Raw genomic sequence first — 16,009 nt, 5'->3', positions numbered from 1 at the left:
GGCAGGATCTCTGAGTTCTAGACCAGCCTGGTCTATATGCTGAGTTCTAAGACAGGCAGGGCTACATAGTGAGGCTCTGTCTTTAAAAAAATAAATAAATAAAAAGACACAAAATTCTTAAATTTGAATCCATGATGAATGGGAGACATGAGACAAATGATATTGGCCCTATGTAACAGGTAACTGGATAGGCCTTCCTCACAGCTTCAGGCTCAGCTTTGGTTGTACCTTAAATGAAGACGCTCATGAGGGTATCAACAGATTTCCAAGGACCCTCTACATGCGCAGGATGTCCTCTGACAGCCCTCAGTCTTTTCCCAGGCCTTGCCTGCTTCTTACTCTCAAGTCTTTCTTCCACATTTGACTTTTGTACATTTAGGATTATCTGCCCTTTCCTTTCCTGTTAGAAGTGGGCCATTCCGTTGACTTAGGAGTTTTATTTGAAAAGTGAGCCATCTTTTCATCAAACTGGAAATGAAATAATTTATTTTATTTTATTTTTATTTTTTTAATTCTTTATTAATTACACTTTATTCACTTTGTATCCCCCCCCCGCCGTGGTTCCCTCCCTCCTCCTGTCCTAATCCCTCCCTTCCTCCCCACTCTGCATGAATGCCCCTCCTCAAGATCTGGAGAGGACAGGAGCTCCACAAGGAGAGCAACAGAACCAAAAAATCTGCGCACAGGGGCCTTTCCTGAGTCTGATACTCCAACCCAAGGACCATGCATGGAGATAACCTAAGACCCCTGCACAGATGTAGCCCATGGCAGTTCAGTGTCCAAGTAGGTTTCATAGTAATAGGAACAGGGACTGTCTCTGAAATGAACTGATTGGCCTGCTCTTTAATTACCTCCCCCTGAGGGGGAAGCAGCATTACCAGGCCAGAGAAGAAGACAATGCAGCCACTCCTGATGAGACCTAATTGACTAGGATCAGAAGGAAGGAAAAGAAGACCTCCCCTATCAGTGGACTTGGGGGGGGGAATGAAATAATATTTATCGTCACTTGCTGGTAACCTGTGGGGGATTTAGTCCTCTGTGAATGTGTTTGTGAATGTATTTGCTATTTTCTCCTCACCTATCTCATAGGACAGGAGCATTAAGTCCTTACAGCATATGGGAGCTGCAGCTTTTGTGTTCTTTGTTTCACCTACTAATTTTAAAGATATGTATGTCTTGTTTTCATCTCTAATTGGTTTTACATAGCTTCAGCTTCACTTAATTAGGACTTGTGAGAGAAAAGCCACATCTGTTTCAGCAGAATTTTGAAAGAAGACTTTGCTTGGATGGTAGATGAAATGTTCTTTAGTTGTGCAGTATCGCTTAAAATGAGGCTCCATGTGAAGCCACTTTGGAGGGAAGTTGGGATTTGGGCTATCAGTAGAGTGTTCTCTATGCCAGTATGGGAACTAGAGTTCAGATCTCAGCACCCTTATAAAAAGTCAAGTGTGTGGCACCTTCCTGTAGTTCTAATGCTGGGGATTTGAACCCAAGAGGATCAGTGGAGCTCACTGGCCAGATAGTCTTGCTGTGTCAGTGAGCTCAAGAATCAGCCAGAGATGTATGGTCCAAAAGTAGAGAGCAATGGAAGCAGTTACTTGATTTTGGCCTGTGACCTCCATGCACATGAGAGCACACATGCACACACACATGCACACACTGAAATTCAGCCAGACTTCTGGCAGTGGAACTTATGGTGACAGGGGGAAATATTTTGTTTTAATAAATGTGGCCTTTAGCTGGACACAGTGACAAAAGCCTGTAATCCCAGCACTCTGGGAGGCAGAGGCAGGTGGATCTCTGTTAATTCAAGGCCATCCTGGTCTATAAAGTGAGTGATAGACAGCCAAGGTGAGAGAGAGAGAGAGAAAGAAAATGTGGCCTTGAGGTTTCACTGAGTTTTTTTGTTTGCTTCTCAGTTCTGATCCTACCCTTAAGGGTGACTTAAGGGTAGACACCTACATTATACTACCTTGGACATTTTGTCAGAATTGCATGCCTGCACAAATGCACACCATTCAAGGATTCTGCGGGGTTGGGGAGTTTGTGCCTCCAAAGTACACAGTTGAGTGCATCATTTACAAACTGAAAAGTGGGTGGGGAGGTAGTGAGAAAATAGCTCAGTAGGTAAAGTGGTGCACCTGAATTCTGTTTCCACCACCTGCAAAGAAAAGGTTGGGCATAGTAGCAACTGATTACTCAGTACTGGGGCCTTGGAAACAGGAATATACGTGGAGCTTGCTGGGCAGCCACCCTTGTGTCACCTTACTTGGGGAGCTTTAGGACAGTGAGAGAGACCCTATCTTTGAAAACAAGGTGAATAGTGCCTAAGGAATGACACCCAGGGTTAAAGTCTGTCCTGTACTTCCACAGCATTAAGTCTCAACCTCTGGGACAAATGGCTGTGGTGTCTATTTAACATGTCAGAGTGAATCTGGCCCCCAGGTCCTCCTGAAATCCCTCAGCTTCTACCCATTGCAGGGTCTTCCTGGCTGGCATACCCAGCCGTCTACCCTAAACTTCTTCAGCCCAGGGGCTAGGCTGCCCTTTCTCCAGCTGCCCTTCCCTATATAATCCAACTATTTTCATTACCTAGTCCTTTATGTCTCTCTTTTGGGTCTCCTGGCTGCTGCATCTGGTTCTCCTCTCTCCCCTTTCCCTTGCCCTCCCCATCTCCTCATATAGATCAGGGTCATGACCATTCTGGACTTTCCCAGATGTGTCTTCCTCTGCCTATACCTCCCTTTTATCTACAATAAATTTTCTCCTCCACCATATCTAGGAGCAGTCATGTCCTTTCCTTTCCTTTCCTTCTCTTTCTTTCTTTTTTCAGCTGCACATAAACATACATGTGCACCTGCTTGTTGTGTGAGCAGAACCATATAATTTGTTCCAGATAAAAGCATTCTAATAGGCCCCTTATAGCTCTACCTATGAATTCTTCCTTCTCTTCTCAGAAGTAACCATGATTCAGATTACAGGTGTGCACCACCATGCCCAACTTGTTTTATGATCTCTTAAGCACAGTAATTTAAACTTAAAACATAACTTCAGGCTTCACAAGACCTGTCTTAAAAGAAAAAAAAGAAAAACTTTGAATAGTAGATCAAAAATCAAACATTACACCAGGTTGAATCCCAACACTTAGGAGGCAGAGGGCAGGCCTATCTCTGTGAGTTTGAGGCTAGCCTGCTCTACAAAGTGAGTCCAGGACAACCAGGACTTTTGCACAGAGAAATGCTGTCTCTAAAAACAAAACAAAACAAAAAACAAACAAAACAAAAAACATTTAAAAAGCTCGTTGGACAGTCCTGTTGTCAGCACTGAAACAGTTTCAGAAGATGAGACTCTCAGCCCCAAATCCCACCTAGCAGGCTGAAATGCTAAGTCAAAAGGGGCTCCCTGACATTAGCTATTATATTGGGAACCTGCTTAGCTGGAGCAGGAACTAGTATTGCATCCTGGAGAGACACTAGAGAGAAAAGATTCCAGGGGATGGTTTAAATCCTGGTATAATAGTATAATATAGGGCTTACTGCCCTTATATCCACCCTGAAGGAACCCCTACTCATTTTCATTTTTATCTTTGGACCTTGTATTTTAAATCGCTTGATGGCTTTCATGAAGGAATGCTTAATTGCAATATAGCTAATGGTACTCAGATCCCATTATGGAAAATTTGGAGGACTGACTCCTGGGGTCATATCTGGAAGACCCAAGATTGGGTCTTCAAATGATCATGAGAAGGGGGGAATGAGAGACTAAAGACTTAAAAATCAGTGGGTGTTGTTTTAAAGGCTAGCTAGATGGAGACATGTCCAGTAATACCCTGAGGGGAAGACTAGTCTTATTGCATTCTTCCCCACCCACTTAGACAGTTGCTAGGAAACCAGCCCACATGACCAAGCCAGAACTGTTGTAGTCTTGGCACCTAAAGTGGACCAATCATTTCAAAAGTCAGTTTCCTTTACCCAATCATGTAATGCCAAAGCATGTAAGTCCCTGCTTCCATTTTTCCCTTTAAAACCTCTGTACCCCTAGACCTCGGGGCCACATTTCTCTCCTGTTTCACAGGAGGTTTGCATCCCATGTTCGAACGAGTATACAATTAAAAAAAACCTCATGTATTTAAAAAAAAAAAAAAGCTCATTATGGCCTTAGGGAGATGGCTCAGTGGGTAAAAAGCTTGCCTTGCAAGCACAGGACCTGAGTTTGAGCTCGAGAACCCACGTGAAAATACCTGGATGTGCTTTGATTTGTAATGTCCGTGACAGGGACGGAGACATGCAGGTTACTGAGGTTGGCCTAGTCTAATTAGTGAGTTTTAGATTCAGTGAGAGACTTTGTCTCAGTAAAAGCAAGCTAGATGGCACCTGACAAATGGCATAGCTTGAGGTTGTCTTCTGCCCTCTATATGCTTGCATGCACCTTCACACACAGAGGTGGACCTGCACATACATGAACATGCATGTACACACACACACACACAAACACACGTAAAGAAAACTTTATAGAATGGGTCCAGTTATACTGCCTTTTAGGTAGGCCGCAGTAAGAGTGACAGGAAGTGTAAGATAATCACCAAGCACAAAGCCGTAAGCACTCTCTGTTCCAGGCACAGGTGAATAATGTCGAAATTAAGAAAATCTATTCTTGCATCAGGGGTCAGATTCATTAAGACATTGTCATGGTTTTTTCCCTTTCTCTTTGTGTGCCCTTACCTGCTTCCTGTTCTTTTGTAGTACAGAAAGAGATTGGTTACATGCATAATGCATACGGGGCTAAAGTGACTGATTTGTTACAAAGGCACACCAGAGGTCATATCAATTCTCCTAAGAAATTTGTCTTTGCGAGGGAGACGGATGTGGAGTAAAAGCGAGTTTCTAAAAGGAGGCAGTAAGATAAAGTGTAAATGTACCACTCAATTAGAGCTCCCCTGCCCTGCTGAGGAGCTCGCAGGGAAGGGCCTGGCTTTGTCTTTTGCTGCTTCCTCACCCTTTGTTACTTAGCTCCTCAGAGACTCACTTTGCTCCTTTGTAGAGAGGGCAGTTCCTTCCTCACAACCTTGTCCTGAGGCTGGTGCTTGGCCTCCAGTGAGGAAGCACTCTATTTGGGAGCTGCTGTGATATGCAGGATGATGCCCGTGGTGAGAGTGCTGGTGCTGAGGAAGATGATGACGGTGAGTCTTTGGCTAAGAGGGACCATGCCCGCCTTTGCCATCAGCAGGTTCAGGCAGAACTGTTTCAGGGCGAAGGCAGTAGCAGTTCCAGAGAGCAGTGTGAGGCGCAGCAGGAAGGGCAGTGTTAGAAAGCAGCAGAGGCTCCTCCCTCTCCCTTGGGAGGAACCTATGTAATTGTCATGTGACTGTTAGAGCATTGTTCCTGGATGCCCCTTTGCATACCAGGCTCAGAGGTTGGGCCAGCCAGATATCCCAAATGACCTGTAATGAGTTTCCTTGTTATGTTTTGTATGTGTATTTGAAAGTATGCTGGCATATGCCTTTAATCTCAGCACTCCCAGGCAGAGGCAGGCAGATCTCTGAGTTCTAGGCCAGCCTGCTCTGCAGAGTGAATTCCTGACAGCCAGGGCTTTCCAGAGAAAGCCTCTCTCAGGACTGGGTGGGGTGGTGGGAGTATATTTAAATAAGAACAAAATCCTAGTGATTTGTGAAGGTACTAGAATTTACTTCGGCAGCTTCCGTCATCCTGGCTCTGGGACACTGAGGTACACTGTTGGGGTTGTTAATGAATGCAGACTTCCAACGTGGCCTCACAACCCCTCTACCATCTGGCTCTGTGTACGTGGAAAAGTTGCTTCCCAGAGGTTTCCTGTTGTTTTACAGACAGGCTTGTGCTATCGTCCCCACAGACTTAGAGAGAGCGTTGAGAATTTGAAAATATGAGCCAGCACACAGTTGGCAGCCTCATGGCCGAGATAAATCCGTGTGCCTGATTGGTAGTGTCCAATCCAGCGCTACGCGCTTACGAGCGCAGGTGGATGGCACAAAGGAAGGTGTGTTTTAAGGACGCCCACCAGACCATGTAGCCCTGCTTCCGCCTCATCTGTGTGTTGTGGCTACAAGCAGGCTTTGGTTCTATAATTCTGTCACCAAATGTTCCACGCTCTTTAGAGCAATTGCAATTGAGATAAATCTGCTGCATAACTAGCCTACCATTGAGCGGTCTATAATTTACTGACATAAAACACACTAACCTGCACATTAGAATGGTAAGTGTGATGTTGGAGCCTTGTTTTTTTTTTCTTTCCTCTCACCCTCATTAACTATTAAGCCCTTAAGCATGCTTTCAAGGTAGGTCAGGCAGTGCAGAAGGCCTGGATGGCCTCATGGGCTTTTTACCTTTGTTGCCATTTCTTGAGCCCTCTGAAATGAATGGCTGTCTGTATGGGGGAAGGTGAGCTTTTTCGCAGTAGTGCTAAGATCCCATGAAGCACATCTAGTTTGCACATTACTTCCCCCAGCAAATGCACATGTGTGTTTCCTACCCTCTGTAGTTACTCCTTGTAACAGATTTTCTTCACGTGGGTGTCACGTGAGTAGATCTTAATATACCACAGGTAATAAGTTCAAATACCATACCCCCCATGCTCCTGTGCTCTGAGCCCAGTCACAACCACAGCAGAGAGGACCAAAGGGTGATGACAGCATAGTCTCAGTGAAGGTTGCACAGTGTTGAGCATGGAGGGGCATGACCTTCTAAAACAGCCCATCTGTAGTGAGGTCCTACAAATAAAGGTCCCACATTGACAGCACCCCATTCAATACAAGTTTGGAGCTTCTGGGATATTTATCTTTGAAGGGGCCACTACATAATATATTTTTTTTTCTCCTCATAGCCTTTTTGATAGATATCATTACGTGAGCCATTGTCAAGTAACTAGAAGCCTGCTGCTTGACAAACCTGTGGACAAAGTCCTTCCTTGTGCATGCCATTGAAGAGGCTGGCTTTCCACTCTGGAGAGTATTAGAAAATGGTGACAGTTGTAGGGAAATGTTCTGTGTCCACCCTGTTTCCTTTCCTTGTTGAAGATAACAGCCTTTGGAATTTGGTTTATTTCCGCTTTTGCTATATGGTTCCCCAGCTAACTTAGGAAAGCCTCTGAGTTGTCAGTGGGATTGTTTTCTATGAGGGTAGTGGAGGAGGGGGGGGGTCACTTCCTTATGTATTTGTAGCAATTCAAGTCAAAATCCAGCTGGAAAAATGACACATTTTCCTCCTCCTTTTCATTTATAGCAGAAGTCAAAGGTTCTCTAAGGAGGATGCGCCTCTGTGGGCCTGCACATAGCAGTGAAGTGATGTATCATTTGTCTTTGTTACATGAAAGTCATCATAATCCATATGCATAAAAAATCAGCATCAGTGATATCTCCTCACATCCTGGTTATAAGATGACATAATAATCAGGGCTTTTAACTAACTGAAGTTTTTTTGTTTAGCTTCTCTTTCCCTTGCAATATTTGTTACTTCCTAAATGAGCGTTGTAGGTTAACCTTAGGAAATTCTCAGTGTCTTTTTCCTGGCACAACTTTGCTGCATAATCGAAACAGTTGTACTTAAAAATTCTATCCTTTGAAAAGGAGTTTTATTTTGATCAGTGCCTCTTTTGTTTTATAAAAACCAGTCTTTCTTGATTTGCAGATACATGTTTTCCTGCATTTCAGTGTGTGGAAAGACAAATATATGTGACATTACATGTATATAATGTTACAGGGTTTTTTTCCTTGAGACCATTAAAAATGTAGTTTATAATTAATAACTATTTAAAACTGAGTTGTTTGTTGTTTTTTTTTCCCCCCAGCATCTCATGTGTCCTAGGCTGGCCTTGAACTTGCTTTATAGCTAAGCATGACTTTGTGCTTCTAAGCCTCATGCCTGATGAGATTACATGTATGAGCCATCACACCCAGTCTCTGTAGTACTAGGCATTAAACCCTGACACTATGCAAGCACTCTAGATCTGAGCCATATTCCCAACCCCAAACCGGGGAAAGTTTGTTCTTGAAAAAGAGCACCTAGTGCTATGGTGTGAAAAATATCTCCCATGAAATAAATGGCTGACGTGATATTTAAGACTTAAATCAAGCCATGAGAGTGAAAGGAGTTACAGTTGTTATGAGACTGCTTATGATAATGATGACCAGGGTTTATTCTTCTGAGCATACAGAAACAAGCTGCCATCTTGGGACGAGAAGAACAGCTCTGGTGAGAATCCCAAGCCCACTGGTACCTTGGCTTTGAAGTCTCTAGCTAACAGAACTGTGTGGCACAAACCTCACAAATTTCCACTTCTTGTAAACATCAACCCAAGTGGACTAAGACACAGACTATTCATTCTTGTTACTTCTGCTTTGAATTTGTGTGTCTAGGCTGATAGATGAACATATGGATGACTTAGCTCAGAAGAGTTGCCTATCAGTTTTCTGGCCCCTCATATACTTCCATAGCTCCGTCAACTAGCAAGAAGTTCTATCTACATTCTTAATGAATACCTCGGAGGTTTTCATTCCTTATGATTATCAAGTTATTCTTATTATATAAGTAGCACATAAATTTTCATTATTAAACATAAAAACACAAAATTTCATGTGACCCTTGTAACATGATAGAGTTTACTCTTTGCCTGATAGCCATGGACTGCCATTTAAGTCCTCTCATTGTCTGTCTGCCACATTGGAGGTACCCTGGGCTTCCAGTGCCCCGTCCCTAATACACACAACAACACACATGTATCTCAGGCTCTATGTAGTATATAGCTGAACAGCTCAGTGTGGCAGCTTGCTCAGCATGTCATGGTCAAGGTCCTGAGCTTAATTTGCAGTACTGCAAAAACAAATGAAACACAATATCTCTTGGATGTCTTTTTCTAATAACCCATAAATGTGCTCAAAATTGCCTTTCCCTCACTGTGACAAAGTATCTGAAAAAAAAAAAAAAAAAAAAAAAAAACAACCTAAAGGAAAGGGTTGTGTTGGCTCAGTGTCAGAAGGCTTTGGCCTGTGGCTGTTTGGCCCCGTTGTCTGGGGCCTGTACTATAACAGGAAGTCACAGAGGAAGGGTGTGGTAGGAAATCTTTTTACTTCTGGTGGCTGAGGAGCAGAGAGGTGAGAGAAAGATACAAGAATCCCAGTACCCCCAGGGCATGTCCCTAACCATCAACCAGTCCACATTTCATATGGTTGCTGTACCTCCCAACAGCACCAAAGTCAGACAACCAAATGTTACGCACTAGACTTTGGGGGTGTCAGGATCCAAACCATAAACATATGGACATATAAAAGACACATAATAAATAGCAAAGAATGTGCACTTTGGGAATTATATAGTGAGCGCCACACTCTATTTAAAATGCTGGGGAAGAGTTTTCTGTAAAATATCCTGGCGTGTGTGTTGTTTGCTTGTTTGTTTCAGTAGCTGGGATCAGGGAGGAGAAAACAGTTCTTTGATCTTAACTGTGTTTTATCTAGTTGTTTCTCTTCCTTGGTTTTCTGCTGTTTTGTTCTTTGTTTTTGTTTTTATTCTTCTTCTCTCATATCTAGACTGTAGATAACCCTCTCTTCTCCATTCCCAGTCCTTCCTTTTCCCCTCTGGTCTCCCCGAGGTCTACTCCTCTGTTTCTCTTCAGAAAAGGCCTTGCCCCCCAGGGATACCAACCCTCATATGAACCCTCCTGTTTCTTTTTTTTAAATAATTTATTTATTTTTATTTTATGGTCATTGGTGCTTTAACTGAATATATGTCTCTCTGAGAGTGGAACAGGAGTGACAGACAGTTGTGAGCTGCCATGTGGGTGCTGGGAATTGAACCCAGGTCCTTTGGAAGAGCAGACGGTGCTCTTAACCACTGAGCCATTTCTCCAGCCCCTCTCCTGTTTCTTAAGGCAGTTTCATTAGTATACTATCCTAGAAAATAACACATCTGCTTAGGTTTTCAGATTAATAGAGTTATATATGACATTTTCTCATACATAGTTTTTTTCTGTTTGTAATGCTTTACCATTTGTTTTTGAAACTAATGACATCATTTATCCTTTCTCTACTCATGATTTTGTTTTCCAAAGATTTTTTTCTCACACTTTCACAGAAAACAACAAACAAAACTCTTCCCTTCTTCACCCCTTTTTTCTTATTGCCATGGTTTCTTATCTATATTTCTACTTAATGCCATTATTCTTACATTCTACTTTTTAAAATAATTTCAATAAATGGGAAGTTTATTACCCATTCCTTAAAACTTGTTTTGTAGCTGTACAGTGGTGACACATGCCTTTAATCCCAGCGCTGGGGAGGCAGAGGCAGGAGGATCTCTGTGAGTTCCAGGACAGCCAGGTTTCCACAGAAACCTGTCTCAAAAACTGAAAAAACAAAACAAAAAACAAGCAACCAAACTACCAAAAAAACTCACTAGTTTTTAGTCTATACCTGGCTTTCTGTATCCATGGATTCAAGCAACTTCAGATTCTCTGTTGAGCCCACAGTGGATATGCCTATCTTGAGTATTAATGACTCTTATTTTCTTGTCACTGTTCTCAAAGCAACACAGTCTAACGATTCTTAAGTATTACATGTAAACCAGAGGTGACTGAAAGGCATGCCTAAGTTATGAACAAATATACATTCTTCTGAGTGTTTCTTTCTTTTTGATGGCAATGAATAATGGTACCGCAAATGTTCATGTGTACATTTTTATATCGGCATGTATTTTCATTTCTCTTTGACACATTCCATGAACTGGAATTGCTCTGTCATATCATAAATAACTTTTTGAGCGTCTGCCAGACTGCCCTCCAAAATGGCACCTCTAGTTTGTATTCCTACTTGAAAGTTCTACCTTTCATCTCTCCTAGTTGTCTTTTTTCATTAAGATGTCTTCACCACTATGAAGTGATATCTCTTGGTGATTGTGACTTATATTTCCTGATAGATTACCCAGTTTTACCGAGCACGTTCTCATGTGTTTATTGGTCACCTGTGTGTCGTCATTAGAGAACTGTTTGATCCTTCACTTATTTTTAAAATGGGCTGTTGGTTTTTATGGTAACTAGTAGTAGGAGTCCTCTAATATTCTCATCAGATATGGTTCACAAATATCCCCTCCCATTTTGTTGATTCTCGTTTCTTTATCTTGGTAATTGTGTTCTTGGGGAAAAGGAAAAAAAAAAGATCTCATCAATCTGTAATATGCCTAATTTGTGTGTGTGCCCATTTGGTGCCATTGCCTAACTGAGGACTATAAAGATCAATAAAACTCCTTCTTTCTTCTGAGAGCTGTATCAATTTCTGTTATCTCTTGTGAGTAAAGTTTTATATATGGTGTGAGAAAGAGGCAGCTTTATTCTCTCTCTCTCTCTCTCTCTCTCTCTCTCTCTTCCTCTCTTTTTGCTTTTCCCAGAGGGTATCTCTGTGTAGCCCTGGCTGTACTGGAATTTGCTCTGTGACCAGGCTAGCCTCGAACTTGTGTGTGTGTGTGTGTGTGTGTGTGTGTGTGTATAACCTTTTTGAAGTTTATCTTTCATTTTTATAGCTTCATAAGTAGGAAGCATAATCTAGTTTTTTCCTCTCATTCTTCAATAACTGTACTTAAAGCTCTCATTTCCTTATGTGTGGCTGCCTAGGCACATTCGTTTTAGCTTGTTATTAGTGCCCATTTTTGGCCTTCTTTCTATTGTTAATGTCTATTGTTATTGCATCCTAGTTAGTGAGTGTGGCTTAGTCTGTCAGTCAGCATAATTTTATCCAATGACAGTTCTATTATAGTCACTACAGAGCCCCTTTCCCAATCTAATAGATGGGTTATATTTGTTTATTTTATCCCATGGGTCTGTGCTCTTGGCATGTACTCAATAAATTCAGGGACAGAACATACGAAATCTGGGTGTGGTGATGCTGAGTTATGATCCCAGAACATGAGGCTGAGGCGATCAGATAGTGATTGAATTCCAGGCCAACATGGACTATATAGTGACATCATGCCTTAAAATAATAAACCAAAACAGAGGAATCTGATCACCATTTAAATCCTGGCATTGTGGTGCATGTCTGTAATCCAGCAGGTAGAAGGCAGAGGCTGGGGGGGTCACTGGAAGGTTGAGACTAGCTTTTTCTACATGGAGAACTCCCAGCTATCTAGAGTTGCGGGACAAGACCTGCTATCTCAAGCTACTTAGCCCCCCTTGCCCAGGAAAAAGGCATATTCATAGAGAGCAGATCCACACCTAGAGGGTAGCTAAGGTGACTAGTGTGATAGCAGTAATCCTAAGCATGTCTCTGTGCCAGGCGCTCGCTCGCTCACTCAGTGTCTGCATCCTCCCACCTAGTCATTATACCTGCCTTATGGGGCGCGAGAGAAAGTGGAGGTGTTTCCAGGTGAAGCTGTTTCCCCATTAGTCACATTAGGAGAGGGAGGCAGCGTGGGCATGGCCCTTTATTGGCACCAGATCCAACCTTAAAGACAACCCGCACTCTTGCCTCCCGAGCGGTCACAGTGTTTACTCAGTCTGGTGGCTAGACATTTCTCTCCTTGCTTTGGAGATGCTGAGAGAAAAATCCTTTGGCCTTTTCTCACAGCCTTAAAATATTGGTAGTAGGAGATGTCTACCCTTCATTGTTACTTTGAATGAAAGACCCTGCCTGACTGGCCCTTAGGGTCTAGAAGTCAGGTAGTAAAGAAAAAATGAAGGATTCATCGATTCTAATTTTGTGTATGCTTCAGGTGTGATTTCAAAAGACATGCTATGAGGCACCTTTCCTTACTTTTGCTGGGTTTTTCCTTACATTTGATCTCTGAGGATCTGGATTTGTGAAATTGAGGGTGTGCTGATAAAACCTGAGCAGATTCCCTTGGCCTCTTTGCCTTTTATGCAGATGGGTGGGGGGAGCAGATGTGAAGTTGTTGGGGGAGGGGATAGAATATAATAAAAATATATTTTCCATCTAAATGAGGTCTGTTTTTCTCACCCTTTAGAAAAGGGGAAAGCTACATTCTTGAATACTGACTGCATAAAGCTTCCTTCCTTATTTCATAAAGGGAATAGTCTTGTAGTTTTGTTCCCTTTGGTGCAGTCTCTATGCAGCCTCATTGCAATAGAGCAATTTAATTTGTACTGCACAATCATTTCTTGTGGAAAACTAATAAAATACAAATTCCAGATTCAGCATGAAATTGTGGCTAAAGGCTTTGAAAGCTTTATGTGATACCTTTCTGTCTGATGGTGACAGAGAATGATGTCAGCACTTACACATATTATGTGCAAGGTTGATAAGGAAAGTATTCCCTAAAGTTTATAGTTTCCCTCAAAACAAAAATGTAAACTGATACTTTGCGTTGAGCTCCTAAGACCTCACCTGCCAATGGAGCAGGCAGGAATCTGGAATGGAGTTCTTGTTTTTGATTTTAAACAAACATCTCACTTTATTTTTTTTAATTTTTATTTTTGACAATTAGAGTGATGCCAGGGCGCAGAGCTCTACCGTTAGCTCTTTGGAGTCCTAGAAATGATCCCATTTTACAAAACCCCATCAAAATAAAAGGTGGGTGCTTTGTGTTAGGTTCAGTGGTGTATGCCTTTGACCCAAGCACTTGGAAGGCAGATGCAGACGTATATCTGTGGAATTGAGGCCAGCCTCATCATCTGTATAGTGAGTTCCAGAGCCACATAGTAAAACCCTGTCAAAAACAAACAAACAAACAAAAAAACAAACAACCTATCAAAAAATGGTTAGAGAAGCTTTGTATGGAACGTGTTTGTGTAAATAGTAACAGCAGGTGACACATGTTAACGCCTCTTGTCTGTGTGCCTGAGCTGTAGACTCTTGTCTATTTTCCCATGTGATAAAGGTGACACCTGACAATGACATCTAGCCTCACATGCACACTTACATGTGCACATATGTGATGCATACATTCATACACACAACAATAACAATGACTACTATCATGTGAGAATAATACACAAAAGTTTCCAGCACAGTCCACCATTGTTCAAAAGTAGAAAGCAGTGAGATAGGCTTGGCATAACACATGGAGCCTGGCTCTAGTGTTGAGTCTTTCAACCTTCAGTGGAATTTTGGAAATGCAGTCAGTCTTGAGCTTGTGTACAGGCCTTTAACCCCTGCACTCAGGAGGCAGAAGAGCTCTGTGACTCCAGGCCAGCCCACACAGTGAGTTTTAGGAAAGCCAAAACTATACAGAGAAACCCTTACTTGAAAACAAAACAAAACAAAATTCAGTCTTGCCACTCCCTGGGTTGTTCAAGGGACAATAGATTACATTTCTCTGCATACAATGACGGGTTCCTACTTCGTAAATTTTCCTTATCTACTCTGACCTCCAGCTGATCCTGCATCCTAGGGAAAGTTTTGTTCCCTAGTTGTCTGATCAGTGGACTGACCTCTCAGCATCTCTCGCCCCCCATCTATGCTTTGCTATCTGTTGGCTTTCAGCTTCCCCATCGTTTCCCCCCCATCATATTTCACCTGAAAGTTTTAGATTCCCTTATGTCCTGTCCTTACTGTAATAGTTAATTCTTGACAGTCCTTTGCATGTAGCTGTGGAGCTGGGGAATGCAGGTGCCTTTCAGCAAAGGCACATCTTGTGGTGCTCCTGCTGCCAATAGGAAGAGCTCTAAGAGTCTCTAAGCACTCTCTCCCACTCCCCAAGCTGGGGAAAGGATGCTGAACTAGAAATGGGCCTGAGTTGAGGGCTTGGGAGATGACTTAGTGGAGCATTTACTGCAGGAGCAGGAGGCCTGAGACCCCCATAGAGCAGTGTTCCCGTTTAATCTCAGTGTTGGGGAGGCAGAGGAAGGGCCCCCCCGAGGGGCTTTACTGGCCCGTTAGTCTACAGAAATTACTGAAGAATGCATCTGACAAAGATCTGTAAGTACACACACACACACACACACACATACACACACATACACCACATACACACAAAGAAAAAAAAAAGTAAGTTTGAATTCAAGATGATAAACCCCAAAGAACTTGATTCTAAATGGGATACTACCTTTAATTTTTTTTTCCTGGTCAGCTGCTTGAAGGGAAATACTTCAGGTTTTCAGGCGCAGCTTCTCCATCATCTCTAACTCCAAGAAAACAGTCATTTCAAATTTAAAAATTATTTCTGTGAAATTACATTCAAAGTTAGAGAAAGGCTGAGGGGACTTGGGAGGCTCCTGTCCCTGTTCTTGAGAGTCACCCATATTTCCCTACCATACCCCCAAGCCCTCGCCCATCTGTCCACTCAGCTGCCAGTCCTTAGCAAATGGGGCAACCCGATTTCCCGCCTTTCCTTGGCCAAGGGCTCCCTAGGACCAATCGGGTGGTGGGGACTTGACATGTCCTGGTAGGGGAGCTAGCTGGGTCCCGCCCCCTCCCGCCCTCTTCACAGGTGCAGCCCTAATCCCCCCTGGCCTAGATATCCGGCAGCCTCTAAGAACCCGGGCTCTGTGATGTAATGCGCTTTTTTCACACTCCCGGCTTAAATACAGATGGAAATTGTTGTCATGTGTTAGAAATGTCGCCAGTGATATAAAAGGCGCAAGCTTGAGCATCTTCTCTCCCTTCCGCACATCAGCTGCTCCTCCAGCCAGATCCTGTGTCCTGGAAAACCCACTCAGTGGTCAGGTGGCCGAGGAGCCCCCAGCTAGCTTAGGAAGGGGTTCAGATCCCACTCCCCACCCCCGCCTTTCCTTACAGCCGCTGCGGAGCCGAGGACCAGCGTGGTGGGAGGCTCTTTCAGGCGCACAAAAGGAAGGATTAATCTTGGCGATTGGCTGGGCTTTTGCAGGCAAGTACAAGTCCACGATCTCCCCCTGGCTATCCCCTGCCCATCTCTGGATTCGAACGCTCGGCCACTAGAGGAAGGCTGGGATCAGGCAGGTGGCGACAGGGGTGCCTGCCACCCCGAGGTTTGCGCTTGGATTGTGGGAACATCCGTGGAGGTGAAGATGCCATGTGTGATGTGTGGACCAGGGAGGAGGGGAGACTGTGGGC

At 43.3% G+C, this 16,009-nt stretch overlaps 1 protein-coding gene and 1 long non-coding RNA gene across 38 annotated transcripts in view; one reads left to right on the top strand and one right to left on the bottom strand.

The window, feature by feature from the left end:
* Magi1 (membrane associated guanylate kinase, WW and PDZ domain containing 1) overlaps window positions 1-16,009 on the top strand; it is a 603,374-nt gene that overhangs the window by 367,385 nt on the left and 219,980 nt on the right. For 3 of the 37 annotated variants that reach the window (XM_060383811.1, XM_060383810.1, XM_060383823.1), the window contains exon 1: window positions 15,672-15,803. The exons of 32 other annotated variants lie outside the window; for them this stretch is intronic. The gene's annotated coding sequence lies outside the window, so the exon portion shown is untranslated. Of the gene's footprint in view, window positions 1-15,671; window positions 15,804-15,823; window positions 15,958-16,009 lie in introns of those variants that run through there. 2 more of the 37 variants (XM_060383815.1, XM_060383821.1) reach the window with 1 other exon arrangement.
* On the bottom strand, window positions 13,469-15,830 carry LOC132654237 (uncharacterized). The gene is made up of 3 exons (XR_009591890.1): window positions 15,711-15,830; window positions 15,021-15,095; window positions 13,469-13,682 (listed from the first exon to the last, which is right to left on the bottom strand). It is a non-coding gene; the product is annotated as an uncharacterized LOC132654237 (long non-coding RNA).

This window comes from Meriones unguiculatus, chromosome 5 (assembly GCF_030254825.1).
Source record: "Meriones unguiculatus strain TT.TT164.6M chromosome 5, Bangor_MerUng_6.1, whole genome shotgun sequence".
Taxonomy (NCBI): domain Eukaryota; kingdom Metazoa; phylum Chordata; class Mammalia; order Rodentia; family Muridae; genus Meriones; species Meriones unguiculatus.
Note: the sequence above shows the minus strand (reverse complement) of the source record. Positions and strands in the feature narration are given on the sequence as shown.